Below are 15,068 nucleotides of genomic sequence, written 5' to 3'. Positions count from 1 at the left end.
GCCCCGCCTCCGCCCCCGGCGCGGCCCCGGCCGGCTGGCTTTCCCAGAAGTGGGCGGGGCTTTCTGCCAGGTAAGCCCCGCCCCACGGGCTCTCCGGGCGCCGCCGCGCCGCGCTGCGCATGCGCGTCCGGCCGCGCGGGGCGGGGCCGAGAGCGGCCGCCCGTCCCCTCACGCCACGCCGCCATGTTGGCCGTGGCTGTGGCCGGGCCCGCGCTCCGCTGTGTCCCTCGGTTCCTCCGGGCAGCGGGTGACTGGCGTGTTGAGGCCACCTCGGAGCCCCTCGCAGGTACCTCGGTGCCGCAGGAGCGCGTTTTCCCTGTCAGCAACCGCTCCAAAGACTCGCCCATTACATTGCTCTTGCCTCCGGAAGCTGAGACATTCTGCTGATTTTTTTTTCCTTGTCTAAGACTCCGTCGCCCTTTCCTGGTGAGATGTCAAGGGAAGGGCCGCAGGAGTGTGTCCCCCCATGCCGGCGCTCCTCCCGGCCGTGGGGAGTAGGAGGTGCTGTGAGGAGATTTTCAAGTGGTCTAAGTTTATGATAACTTTGATCTCCCCTCTAAATGACACTTTATTGTTCGGGTTATACTTTGCCCAAGTACGGTTATGTTTTGCTTTGACACTAAAGGAAGGGGTGGGTGTGGGTGACTTGGTTCTTGAATCAGTGAGGTGGGAGAGCCATGGGAAATAGATCATTTCAGGGGTAGTTTCAGAGCTTTCAATAAAGGGTTCTGATGAATTTTAGAGGACCATAGAAACATGGATTGGATTTGATTGGAAGGGACCTTAAAGCCCATCTGGTGCCATGGCAGGGAAACCTTCCCCTGTCCCAGGCTGCTCCAAGCCCCCTCCAACCTGGCCTTGGGCACTTCCAGGGCTCCAGAGGCACCACAGCTGCTCTGGGCACCCTGTGCCAGGGACTCCCTGCCCTCACAGGGAAAAATTTAATCCAGTGCTTATTCCTTCTGGGTTTGGACTCCTCGTAGCGACACACGAGCAGAGAATGATTTGCAGCTCTGGCAGAGTCTGTGTGTGAGAACCACAGGGATGGTGCTTGGAGCAGCCTTGGAATGGCCAGGAGCAAGATCCCACATCCCTCACATTCAGCATACACTGGCTCTGCACAGGGGCTTCTTGCTCAAACTCCTTGCACAGTTTGGACAGAAATTGTAACTTCCAACAGCTCTTTCATGTGTCAGTTGATGATTGAGTGTTGGTTGCACTCAGTGATCACAGAAGTTGTTTCCAACCTGAATGATTGTATGGTTCTATGCTGTGTTGCAGAACACATGTTGCCTGTTGCCCATTTAACTCTGGGTATGAGCCCTGAGTTAAAATAACCCATCACAGTAGGTCACTGTCATACCTCATGTGTTGTAGTCGACAGGATTTTCTGTAGGCTACTCCGGGAATTGTGGAATTGGTTAAAATGTGCATGGAAGATATGGGGAGTGAGGTTGCTCTCATCAGCTCAGCCCTCCAGGGAGAGCACTGGTAGATGAAGGTGGTTTTCAGTCCTCCCTGGAGCAGCTCTGGGTGTATGGAGAGAGTTGAGTTTTGGGTTCATGTTCTGTGTGCTCTCATGTTTGGGCAGAACGTGTTAGAGTCACAGAGCCTGGGATTCACACAATCTTCCAACATCCCTGAGTAAAGAAGCATCCTTACAAAGCCAGAGACTGGTTTGGGTGGGAAGGGACCTGAAAGTTCCTCTGCTATGGGCAGGGACACATTCCATTTTCCCAGGGTGCCGCAAGCCTCATCCAACCTGGCCTTGGACACTTCCAAAGATCCAGGGGCAGCCACAGCTTCTCCCTTATGCCAGGGCCTCAACTCCCTCCTAGGGGAGCATTTCTTCCTGATTCAAGCTGAAAGAAACTTTGAAGTGAGGCAGGAGTTGTGATAATAGCTGCTCACAACATTTGACATAATTTGTCTTTAAAAGCCTGAGGTTATTTTTGCCAGAGTACTTGGAGGTGATTGTGGTGTTGCATTTAGGAGTTTATTACCTTGATATTTTTATCACAGTGGAAAGAAGAGCAAATAAAGCTTTGACAAAATATAAAAGACCTTAATACCCATGTTGTGGGTTTGAACAAGCCACACTTTCCACTGGAGTCATGTTCTGTAGTTGTTGGGGATGAGGGAAGAAAGTAGGGGAACGAGACTGAGAAAAGCACATGTGGAGCTTGTCACAAGCCCAGGTTCAACACTGAAATCCAGAACACTGCTTTTCTCTTGTGGTTAAATTGTGCGAAATGAATCAGTGGTCTCAGTGTTACTGGCAGAGAAGTTTGTCACTCTTGGAGCTGTAAAGAATACCTTGAAGGCACGAATGAAGTTTTGATTGGTGTAACCATGACGCTGCAGTCAGCGAGCCGCGGTCACGGCACAGGTACAGCTCAGAGATGGGCAGAGCCCTTCAGCTGGGAGCAGCAGGAGCACGTCCTGACCACCCGGAGCTCCCGACACTTCTGCAGCCCCAGCAGTGCTTGGAGCAGGGTGAGAGCACCGCCTGTCCCACCCACCGGCGCTGGGCCCGGCTCTGCTCTGCCCCTCCCGGCTGTGCTCTGCCCCTCCGTCCTGGTTCCGGGGGCTCCTACGGCCGATTCGGGTTTCTGTTGCGGCAATCAAAGGCACAAGTAGCTCTGAGCACCAGCACACATGGAGAGAATGCAAATACAGCTGTGCTCCTGTTTATGGAAACAGCGCGGGGCGTATCTGTACTTGGTTTGAAGAGTTAGCACAAATAGCTGCATTAATAATTGCTGCAAAATATGCGGTGTTCTCATTTCGGGTGCCCCAGTAGTGTCTAGACCTACTTCTGTGATTGCAGTTACAGTTCAGAGAGCACCCATGGCCTCACAGAAACCTTTTGTTCCTGTGTTCCTGTGCTCATTGATTATGGTCCACTCTGGGACCACTGATCAGGAAAAGCTCTTAGCTGGGAGCTCCCGATCTGTTACTCCACGTTTGGTGTTCATTGTGTGTGTGTGAGCCAAGAGCAGCAAGTTACAATACAAGGACTTGAGCTAGGCAGTGCTTTGGCAGCTTCTGTCTGGATCCAGAGATGGAGACAGCTCATTCCACCTTGGCTCATCTCCAGTGACATGTCACCATTTTAACAAAGGAGAATTCTGACCACATTGTCCCACTGCCACTCCAGTCCCTGCTGTCTTGTCCTAATCCCTCTCCTGGGAGCTGTGGTCCAGCACTCATGGGTGCTGCTGAGCTTGGAGCACAGGAGGGATGGGGGCCACCATGCCTTATGTGCTGGCATTCCCAGAGTCTCTGCTCTTGGGTCAAGGCCTCCCCTCCTTCAGGTTGTGTTGGAGTTTGGTGTCTGGCCATGGCAGCTACACTGGAGAACCTGTGTGGAGGGTGACCCTCACAGGGAACATTGGGTACCTGATCCATGAGAAGAGCTCCTCCAGCACGTACTGTGGTGATGATGACAGAGCAGTGATCCGTCCTCCTGTGGGGACATGGGGTTGATGTGCCAGCTGCACAAACCCTCCCTGTGATTGGAGCTGGAACTCTCAGACCCGAGATGGTTCCACTCAGACCCTGCTTCTCTCACTGTGACTTTTGGAGCCACCTTGAGCCAGAGTGACAAATGGGCTCTCGGCCGTTCCGTTCTTCAGAAATTCATCCTGAAGCAACTGCTTGAAAACTTCACCATTCAAAAGTTTCACTTCCCAGATAGTGCTGTGCTACAAATATCCTGTGCAGTGGGATATGACATTTACTCCCACACAAGACACAAGGCTTTGTAACTTGAAAACTCCTTAACCCTTGAGTGAACACAAGGTAAGGAGTTTGTGGGACAGACTTGTGTTGCGGTCTGCGAGCTGCTGTGGCCTGCTGGAAAGGAAACAGGAGGGGAATTGCACACAGAATTACTGCAGTTAAACTGGAAAACTCACTTCTTCCAGCTGTTTGCACACCACAGAGTGAAGATGTTGCTTTAGGAATATTAGTGTTTTATTCCACTCTTATCAATTGATCTTGGAGCACTTTCCTGTCCAAACCAAAGAAGTACTAAAGTTAGTTTGCTTTAATTTCTCATTCTGCAACTGATTTATGATCCTTGACAAATTTCTTAGTTCCTTGGTTTCATTCCCATATAACACAAATGGTAACTGCTTCTCTCTTGTTCTTTACATGTTGTGTATATAAATCACAGAGTAATGGAATAGTCTGGGATGGAAACCCGAAATGACATGAAAAGCCCATCCACTTCCACCCCTTGCCATAGACAGGGACACCTTCCACTATCCCAGGGTGCTCCAGGCCTTGTCCAGCCTTGCCTTGGACACTTCCAGGGATCCAGGGGCAACCACAGCTTCTCTGGGCATCCTGTGCCAGGCCCTTCCCACAGGGACCAATTTCTTCCTTATAATAGAATCAGAGAATGGTTTAGCTTGGAAGAGACCTTAAAGGTCATATATGAGATAGATAGATAGATAGATAGATAGATAGATAGATAGATAGATAGATAGATAGATAGATAGATAGATAGATAGATAGATAAAATAAAGACTAAAGACATATACTAGAAATTCAACCATTAGGCTCTGTGTTTGTCAGATGCACTGACTGAAGTGCTGGGGTGCTGATGTTTCATAAATATACTATAGAAATATCTAAATATCCTCTCTCTCTGTATACATATGTCTCAATGGGCGTAGGTTTGTAATGTTTGTATTTTTCCTATTGAGAAAGAGCTGAAGTCACCTAGATGGGTAGATTTTAAAATGAGTGGGTCATCTTATCTCTTCCCCTTGCATAACCTCACCTCAAGCAAGGTGTGTGTCAGGGCAAGTCAAGAGCACAATTATCAGAGCAGCCCAGTGCTGCTGCTGCTCCTCTGCAGGCAATGCAGCCCAAGGTTTATTTAAAAGTGTGTGATGTTGGCATGTGAGTGTTTGCTGCTTAAAAGACTTTGCAGAGAGGGTTAATGTGCAACTGTGCCTGGGAGGCTTAGGTTGAGATCAGGAGAAACCTCTTCCCCCCAGAGGGTGCTGGGCACTGCCCAGGCTCCTCAGAAAATGGGCACAGCCCCGAGGCTGCCAGAGCTGCAGGAGGGTTTAGGCAACGCTCCCAGGGATGCACAGGGTGGAATTGCTGGAGTGTCTGTGCAGGGCCACGGGCTGGACTGGATGATTCTTGGGGGTCCCTTCAAACTTGGGATATTCCATGATTCTATGAGAGAATGTCTTGGGATATTCATGGCTCCATAAGAGAAAGGAATCCTATCATTGGAAATGGGCTGCTTTCATCTCCCTGGGGTGGGGGATATGGAAACAAACAAATTCAGGTCTTTATAGAATGGGTTTGATTCAGATTCTGATCTCAGTTCCATGACATAAATGTGTTCCCTCCCAAAGTGCTTGTGCCAGTGAAAATGCCTCAATGGCTTCCCAAAGTTTTTCATCAGCTCTTCTAAATGCCAAGCAGTTCCAATTAATCAGAGATTGGCCCTGCAGGGAATACGCTGCTGCACAGCTTCCTCTTGTCTTTGCCAAAACACGATGCAGCTGCTTGTGTTCCTGAGCAAGTTCTGCTTTCGGCTCTGGTGCAGGGCTATCGCCAGGAAACACAAGGCAGGCAGGGCTCCCCTGCTGCGTGTCCTGTCGGGAGCAGCAGCGGGCACAGCGAGCAGGGCCAGGGCTCCTCGTGGCTGCTCATTTATGGGCAGGATGATCAAATAAACATTGATTTTCCCTCTCTGCTCTGAGCTCAGCTGGGGATTTCAGTGCTCCTCTGACCGACTTATGTGGAGCTGTCTTGATCAGATTCTGCTGCAGAGGTACTGGCCCTGCCTTTATCAAAGAAGAAATGAGCACTGGGAAGACAAAGCTGAGATTATTAAAAGTAGCCTCTGATATTGGGTCATGAGTGCTCAGTTTTAGGAAATTTGAGCATTCTTTTTCTTGTAGATTGCAGGATTTCTCTGATTGTGATGATTCCTTAATGGCTTTCTATCCTACATCTTAACAGCTTTCCAAACTCAGCTCCCTAAAAATCACTTTTCTGGGAGTCACAGGTTGCACCAGAAACAGATGTCACTCACCTCAGATACTTAGGAGTGTATTAGAGAATAAGCCCCAAATCTTTGTCAGAATATTACAATAGGCATGTGGTGGTTCTCCTTTAAAGCCCCAGTTCTGATAATTAAGCAGTAAATGAAAAATTCAAATACTGCTTTTTTAAAAAGAATTGTTAATATATAGTTTGTAGATTCGTCAGGTTCATGAATTGTGAGAAGCTGAGAAGCTGATATTTCTATTTAATTGAATACTCTTTTTTTAACTGGTGACTCTTAATCCAAAAAGGGCAATACTTTCCTCCTAGGGAGCTGGTTCTAATTAAACTCTTTGTACCCATTTGTAAAAACCATGTCCCAAGTACAACATTTACTCATTAGCACTTTGATCTATGTCCTTTTGGGAGGGAAAAGTGTGCTGGATTTTGTGACCAGCATCTCAAAGGACTTCATCTTTGCTGATGTGTAGAGATCAGGGATGGGAAGTCAATGGAGATGCCTGTGCACAGTATTTATGGAGTTTTCATACTCCATGGAGTATTTCAGCAGCAGGAGAGGCCAGTGCTGGCATTCCCTGCAGGTTTTGCTCTGTGTACAAAGAGGACTTTGTCCCTAGATAGCTGCTCTGGTCATATCCTACTGTGGTTTCACTATGAGCAGATAAAAAGTTTGCTGCTAATGTATGCAGCTGAGCTGAGAAGTGCCAGGCAGGGTCCAAAAGCCACCCTGGCTTGCTGGGATTCCAAGCTGAGCTGTGCAGGTCATTCCAAAATAACCCACAGCTTGTTGCAAGCAAGACACCTGGAAAAAGGAATTTGGCTTTATGTTTCAGCTGAGCAAGCTGAGCTTCCACTGCAGGGTTATGGCAGCACTTCACAAAATCACAGAATCATTCATGTTGGAAAAGACCTTTAGGATCATCAAGTCCAACCATCAACCCTGCACCACTACCATGGTCACCACTGAAGCATGGCATGAAGTGCCACAGCCACGTGTCCTGGGCAGGCTGTGCCAAGGCTAGACAGCCCTTTCTGGGAATAGCTTTTCCCTAATATCCAACCCAAACCTCCCCTGGTACGACCTGAGGCCATTCCTCTTGTCCCATCACTTGTTACCTGGGAGAAGAGACTGATCCTTACCTGGCTGCAGTGTCCCAGTTTTGCAGGGCTCTCGTGTTGGGCAGCACTGGGTTTATTCCCTGCATCTGGTTTGTTCCTTCCACAGCAGAACACGTCACTCGCTGGGCAGGCTGGGAACAGGCAGGTTTGATTGCAAGAATTAATCCAGTTAGCAATTTTTAAAGGCCACAGGATGAGGACACAAATTGAGTGGTTTACTTGGGTTTCAGAGTCTCCTCTTCCCCAAATTGCAGTACTCTGTAAATCATAGAACCATGGAATAGTTTGTGTTGGAAGGGACGTTAAAAACCATCTCATTCTTCCCCTCTGCCATGGGCAGAAACACCTCCCACTATCCCACATTGCTGAAAGCCCTATCCAACCTTCCAGGGAACTATAATATATGAATAAATGGTCATTTATATATATGAATGGTCATCCATATATATGTCCAAATATGACCATTTATATAAATACATATGACCAATAATGACCCAAAGTATTAATAAATTACCATTTTCATGTCCATTTCTCTCTGTCCTCAGTCCAGAGGGAGGGCAGGAAGGTGAACAACATCACATCTGTGCTCCTGCATCTTAGACAAGACTTTGTCATCATTCTGGGACTGATTATTGCTGGACAATGAAGCCACAGGCTGGAACACCTCTCCTGTGAGCACAGACTGAGAGAGCTGTGGTTCAGCCTGAAGAGGGGGAATGGCTTCCCACAGCCAGAGGGCAGGGATAGATGGCATATTGGGAAGGAATTCCTCCCTGTGAGGGTGCTGAGGCCCTGGCCAATGTTGCCCAGAGAAGCTGTAGCTGCCCCTGGATCCCTGGAAGTGTCCAAGGCCAGGTTGGGTGGGGCTTAGAGCCACCTGGGATAGTGGAAGTTGTCCCTGCCATGGCAGGGCATGGGACTGGGTGGTGTTTCAGGTCCCTTCCCACCTAAACCATTCTGGAATTCCATGGTTTACAGGATCCCAGGGATAGGTGTGCAGGGCTGGCGTTACCTGGAGCAAAGGGGCTGAAGGAGGCGGCTTTGGGCAGTGTGGGGTGACCTGGGTGTCAGAGCCGGCTGCGTCTGTGGGGCTTCAGGCACCATGACCAGAGCCCACTGTCCCTCTCACTGCTGGTCCCTTCCTGGTCAGGCTGAGCTCAGCCCTCATCCCCTGCTCACACTGTGGTGAAGCAGCAGGGCTGGCTCCAGGACAAGGCGTTGGGAACCCCTCTGCTCCCAGCACTGCAGATGTGGGCTTGGAACAAATCTCAGATGGACAAACAGCGTGGGACGGAGCCCACACAGCTCCAGGCGTTTCAGCTCTGCAGTCGCTGTCCAGTGCCAGAATGTGGGATGTTGTTGCAAAACATCCTGAGTTCCGTGTCTGCCAGGTGTGCGGGGTCCCCTGCTTGTGCACAGCCTCTCACCGTGTCGGGAAAACCTGCCCCAGCTTCTTGGAATCCCTGCTCAACCTCCTGCCCGGCTGGGATGCTCCGAGCCCTCGCACAGGGTGGGCACAGGGTGGGCAGCAGGACTCGCTCCCTGCGCCAGGCACGGACCCAGCGGAGTGGAGCAAGAGCAGAGGAAATCCCGAGGGCTGTCGGTGGCTGTTGAGCAGTTTTCCCTTCTGGAATGTCTCCTTTCATCCCAGCCTCTGGAGCTGCCCAAGGGACGTGGTATCCTCCGTATCCTCGAGCAGATTTGGCTGCTACATCCCGTTCCCAGGTTCCTGTCCCACTCCAGGCTGCCTGAACAGCTCTGCCACCACCTGGGACCTCACTGGCACTGTTTACAGTTCTAATGCCAGTCACTAATTTTCTCTGATTGGAAATATGAGATAATGTTGGAAATACTCACAAATTTTCTCCTGTTTCTCATCTGTGGTGGGAAGGGCTAATGAGAAACAGAAAAACAGAAAAGCAAAGGCTTTTCTCTTCCTCCCATCTACAGTCCTGCTAGAGACATTCCAACTCCAGAGATTTACTCAGTGTTGACTCTGGGTATCCTGTCTCTCTCCTGATGTCCCCAGCCTCCCACACAGCTCCTTAGTTCAGTGACACCTCCCTTGATGCTCTCTCCCTCAACTCTGTTGATCTCCTGCTGTTAAAGTCATAGGTCTATCCATCATCCATTCACTGTCCATCCACCATCCATCCCTCCCTTTATTTCCCAGTGATCTCCCTGCCCATAGACAGAAATCCCTCACAAACCTCAGAGCTTTAACTCCCTCTTTATGATTAATTTTTAACTTCCCAGGAGAAGGATGATCTTGGTGGAAGGAGCCCAGCTTGGTGTGGTCCTCATTCCTGCTGTTATTTGTGAAGAGAGATGGAGAGAAATACATCCAGAGGCCCAGAGATGGTCACGGAACACGGGCAACATGTCCAAAGTAATCCCATCTGCAGGAGCCTACAAGAAGCCATTCCTCCTGGAGCCTAAAAAGGAGAACGATTTCCTTTACCAGGTTTGACAGCAAGATGTGGGGTCACTAGGGAGATAGACACAGACAGATCCATCAGGGCTGAAGGCAGGAGAACCACAATTAATATTAGGTTGCAAAACCTAACACTTGGAGTATCCTTGCTTTTCTAACACCAAAAAGTCCCTTTACCAAAGAGCCTGAGAGCTCACAGGCAGCATTATCTGGGCTGAGAAACGCAGGGTCTGTGAGGCACCTTCAGTGCTGTGACAGTAAATCCTGGTAAGAACAATTCAGCAGAAGCCTGGTCAGCCAGAGCCCAGGATGGAGCAGGGGCATGGCACAAAGTCAGTTTTACACAGACCCCTAAAGCAGCAGTTCTCCAGCAATAGCAGCTGGCTCAGCCTTGGCTACAGAAGTTTATTAAGATAAAACAGAGTCTGGAATTTCTAATGAAATTAAACTAGACTGTAAAAAATATGTAAAAATGGAAATGGGCTAAAAATTCCATCAGACGTTTGATAATAATCCAACATGAAAAATTCTTGTGATGCTTTAAAGGGAATTATGTAATAATCTGGCCAAAATAACAAAGCCTTTAAAGCATCCCGTGGGATGGGGATTCCACCCGGAGGTGGGATCCATAGGGAGATAAAGAGGACATTCAGCTAAATGTCAAAGGTACCATGGAGCCACCTCCCTGTGATTGCTCCTCTGGGACTGGCTACCTACACTGGGCTCCCACAGCACTGGCACAGGTTGTCCAGAGAAGCTGTGTCTTGGTTTGAACAGACAGGTGTCTGCTAAGGAAGGCAGGAGCCTCCCTTGAAATGGAAAATGTAAACCCCCTCCCTCCAAATTAATATACTTTTGGAATTAAGGGGCTCTCAGGCAAACATATGGGAATAGGAATAATAGTTCTTTATTAGGAAAATTAAAAATAAAAATGCAATAGTACAAAAAAAGAAAACAAGCCACTGACAGAGTCAGAATACAACTGACACGCTGTGGGGCAGGGAGGTGGCAGCAGCCCCATCCCAGGGTGGCTCAGCCCTCCTGCAGTGCCAGCTGTGCTTCTGCTGGAGCAGGATCCTGCACAGGGGGGAGTTTTCCTCTGGAGCTCCAGGGCTGGGGGAGATGGGCCTGGGCTCCTCTGGGAATGCAGTGGGAAGAAAGCTGCTCCTCTGGGAATGCAGTGGGAAGAAAGCTGCTCCTCTGGGAATGCAGTGGGGAGAAAGCTGCTCCTCTGGGAATGCAGTGGGGCACAAAGCTGCTCCTCTGGGAATGCAGGGGGCAAAGGCTGCTGTGCTGTTCCCAGGTCAGATTGGATCCAGGTAGGAATGTTTGGCTCCTCCCCTGGGCAGAGCCTCTCCCCATGGGATGATGGCATTTTCTCAGCCAGGCAGGGACACTCAGTGGCCATGAACAGCAGAGATCTCCTGGAGGGAGGATTGGTTGTGAAAGAGATAAAGAAAACTGCCCCACCTGGTTTTAACCATTTGCCCAATTAACAGAAGATAACTACCCCACTTTTAACAGATGGCAATAGGATACACACCCTCAGCCACATGCTGCAACCTAAGTCAAGCTGTGGCTGCTCCATCCCTGGAAGTGTCCAAGGCCAGGTTGGACAGGGCTTGGAGCACTCTGGGATAGTGGAAAGTGTCCCTTCTCATGGCAGGGGTGAAACTGGATGGTGTTTAAGGTCCTTTCCCACCCAAACCATTCCATGATTCTATTCTATGATTCTCATGCAGTTGAAACTGTCCCTGCTCCTGTCAGGGGGTTGGATCCTGCCTGTGGTGGGTAGGCCCTGGCTGGACACTGGGTGCCCCTAAAGCCACTCTGTCATTCCCCTCTGCTGGACAGGAGAGAGAAAATAGAGCTAAAGGCTTGTGGCCGGAGATAAGGACAGGGAGGTGTCACTCAGCAAGGACCATCATGGGCAAAACAGACTCCACACGGGGAAATGAGATAAGTTGTTACAAATCAGATCAGAAATAAAACCAAATCATAAAGCACCTTCCCCCTACCACTCCCTTCTTTTTGGGCTCAACTTCACTCCTCAATTCTCCATCTCCTCCCCTCCAGCAGTGCAGGGGGATGAGGAATGGGGGTTACAGTCAGGTCATCACACTTCTTTTCTGCTGCTCCTTCCTCCACCTCAGGGCCAAGATTCCTCAAACTCTTCCCCTGCTCCAGTGTGAGTCCCTCCCACAGGAGACAATCCTACAGGAATTTCTTCAGCATGAGTCTTTCCCAGAGGCTGCAGTTCTTCACAAACTGCTCCAGTGAAGTTCCCTTTCCACAGGGTCAGTCCTTCAGGAGCCAGCTGCTCCAGTGTGGGTCCCCCCAAAGGTCACATGTCCTGCCAGGAAAGCTGCTCCAGTGTGGGCTCTGCTCTCCACAGGGCCACAGGTCCCTGCCAGGACCCTGCTCATGCATGGGCTTCACACAGGGCCTCTCCTGGGCATCCCCCTGCTCCAGCCTGAGCTCCTCCAGGAGCTGCAGGTGCATCTCTGCACCCCCATGCCCTCAATGGGCTGCAGGGGCACAGCTGCCTCACCACAGTCCTCACCATGGGCTGCAGAGGAATCTCAAACCTGGAGCCAGGAGCAGCTCTTCCTCCTCCTTCTCCTCTGCCCTGGGGATCTGCCGAGCTCTTCCTCTCGTTGTTCCCACTCCTCTCTGGCTGCTGTTCTGCAGGTGGATATTTTTCCCTGCTTCTTATCTCTGTTTTCCCAGAGGTGCTGCCACCATCATTAGTGGGCTCAGCCTTGGCCACAAGCAGACCTCTGGCATTGGCTCTGCTGGACATGGGGGAAGCTTCCAGCAGCTTCTCACAGAAGCCACCCCTGTAGCCCCTCACTACCAAAAACTGTCCATGCACAGGCTGTGCCATGCCCTGCAGAGGTCCCTTCCAGCCCAAATCTCGTGATTCCGTGGCACAGCCCAGGCACATTTCAGCACAGTCAGTACCTGCCAGGTGGCTGTGATGTCTCAGCCTTTGGAGCCTTTGGATTCCTCCACTTGCTCTCTGGAGCTCACGTGTGACATTCTGCCATTGACAGTGGTAGCACAGATGAGAGCTGGTGGTGGGAGCAGTGTGTGTGGCAGAGAGGTGATTCCATGACCTGTCCTGCTTCCAGGGAAAGCTCAGGGCTGTGTGTGCCTGTGGAGAATCACAGAATTGCAGAATGGTTTGGCTTGGAAAGGACCATAAATGTCCCAGTTCCATGCCCCTAAAGCGTTAAAGCTGCATCATTCCAGCCCAAAATTCCAGTCCAGCCCAGCTGAGCTTTACCCAGAGTACAGCTATTGATTTCTCACAGCAGACTCTGATGAAGTCTCACCTTTCCCTGTTCCCAGCTTTCCAAAGCTGAGGTGTTTGTGTTCACAGGCTGTGCTGCTCACCCGAGGAACTCAGTAGCAAGAGCAACAAAACAGTAATGGGCTGGAAAAACACAGCAAGGACCCCCGTGGTGAATCTGCTGGGTCTCCAGACAAGCAAATTCACACTCTGCAGAGGACACAGCATTGGCTTCAAGGCTGAACCAGCCCATTCCCGCAGGGCTTCTGCTGTCCTAAACCCATGTCCTTCTGGTTAGACACTCCTCCCCTCCCCTGGGAGTTCTTGGTCAGAAAAATATTGCCATCTGTCATCAGGAGGTTGCCTGAGTTGTTGGTAACTTAATAAATGGAGGAAAGAGTCAGCTCAGACTGTTACAAATCTGAAGTCTTCAGGTGTGGAGTCAGGCTGGCAGAGCTGGGGGTGTTCAGCCTGGAGATGAGGAGGCTCCAGTGAAACCTTAGAGCCCCTTCCAGTGCTTAAAGAGCCTCCAGGAGAGCTGGAGAGGGACTTGGGTCAAGGACAAGGGAGAATGGCTTCCCACTGTCAGGGTAGATGGGATATTGGGATGAAATTAGTGGGGAGGCCCTGGCACAGGGTGCCCAGAACAACTGTGGCTGCCCCTGGATCCCTGGAATTGCTCAAGGCAGGAGTGGAAGGTGTCACTGCCCATGGTGGGGAGTGGGAACAAGATGATCTTTAAGGCCAACCATCCTGTGATTCTAGACTGAACATAACTAAGAAAAGGTTAAGCAGTGACTTGATTGTGTTCTCCAGTGGAGATTCTGATGTTAGAGGACATTTGTTTTAACAACAGAAACACCAGTTCCAACAGCCAGGAGGGGGAAGGAGGCAAATCCAGGCTGACACAAAAAGCAGGAAAGGCTCATTGAATCCACTTTAACTCCATCAAAATTAAGTGTCTGTCTCAGCTTGACTGTCTCCCACAGTAATTTCTGCATTAAAATAAAAGGTTCCTGCCACAACATGGAATTGCAGCGGATAAGCTGCCGGTTGTGTCCCCTCCCTGCCCGTGTCGTGTTACACTGTCACTGGTTTGACTCAGAGACGAACTCCGAACTCCGGTTTGGCTCATGTAACGCCAGACACAAAAAGAGCTCATTCATCAACGGGATCCCAAGATGCTCTTGCAACATCACGGGGAAAAGCTGCTGCTTTGCCAAGTTTAGACGGGGACTTGATTCTCATCTCTGTACACTGGGCTCAGACATGTCTTAACAGATCAAAGAATTGTCATAGATAAGGGCATACACTCTCATGTTAGATAGAAGCAGTTCCTACCTTGTGAGGTTAATGAATGTAAATACACACTTTAAAAAATCACTTCTAAAAAAATAAGAAATCAATGTCTTAAGACAAACAGGTCTGAGGAGAATCTTTCATCCTCTCCTGCTCATGGGACACTTATTCTCCCCTCCCCCCCTTCCAGAGGCATTCATGGACAGCTGGGTAAGGAGCCTGGATAGGGCTGTGTCACCTGGAGCCACATGCACTGACCCATGTTCCTTCAGCAGGATGCAAAATCTCACTGCCTGTCTCACCAAAGCTGCACAGGGGATTTTCAAAAATTCAGAGATCACTTTTGCCAGTGATACAGTTTTTAGGACTGTGCCCTCAGCTCCTGGGCACTGGGAACAGCATCTCCATTACCAGTTCTGTATTTGTCCAGTTAAGAGTGAAGGTTGCAGCAAATACCTGCAAACAGCTGCAGCCATTGGGGTGGATCTTCTCCCCACCTTCCTGCAGCATCACTCACTGGGGGGTGTTCAATTCATGAGCTGGTCTGGGAGCCTGATCCTTGAATCACCTGTGCTGTGACCATTCCAACCTGCACGTGCTACAAGGACTTGTCCAAGGGATACCTTGAGTTTTCCTTAAAGAACTCTAGAGGGTTCACCTTCCAGGGGAAACATTCCAGAGAAAGGAATGGAGCTGGGGAAGGGAGCAGCAGAAGCAGCTGAAGGAGCTGGGGGGGCTCAGCCTGGAGAAAAGGAGGCTCAGGGGACCCTTCTGGCTCTGCACAGCTCCTGACAGGAGGGAAAAAGGGACAGGACAAAAAGAAACAGCCTCAAGTTGTGCCGGGGAAGGATCAGGTTGGATATTGGGGAAAATTTAATA

General features: G+C 50.1%; 1 long non-coding RNA gene across 2 annotated transcripts; it reads left to right on the top strand.

Moving 5' to 3' along the window:
• Nucleotides 1–139: 139 nt before the first annotated feature.
• LOC121471215 (uncharacterized) lies at nt 140–13,293 on the top strand. 2 transcript variants are annotated; one of them, XR_012052121.1, is made up of 3 exons: nt 140–426; nt 9,418–9,625; nt 12,981–13,293. It is a non-coding gene; the product is annotated as an uncharacterized lncRNA (long non-coding RNA). The 2 variants fall into 2 exon arrangements; XR_012052122.1 differs by having other exon boundaries at nt 12,950–13,293.
• The last annotated feature ends 1,775 nt before the right edge of the window (nt 13,294–15,068 follow it).

This window comes from Taeniopygia guttata, chromosome 27 (assembly GCF_048771995.1).
Source record: "Taeniopygia guttata chromosome 27, bTaeGut7.mat, whole genome shotgun sequence".
NCBI lineage: Eukaryota > Metazoa > Chordata > Aves > Passeriformes > Estrildidae > Taeniopygia > Taeniopygia guttata.
This window is presented reverse-complemented; position numbering and strand designations above follow the sequence as displayed.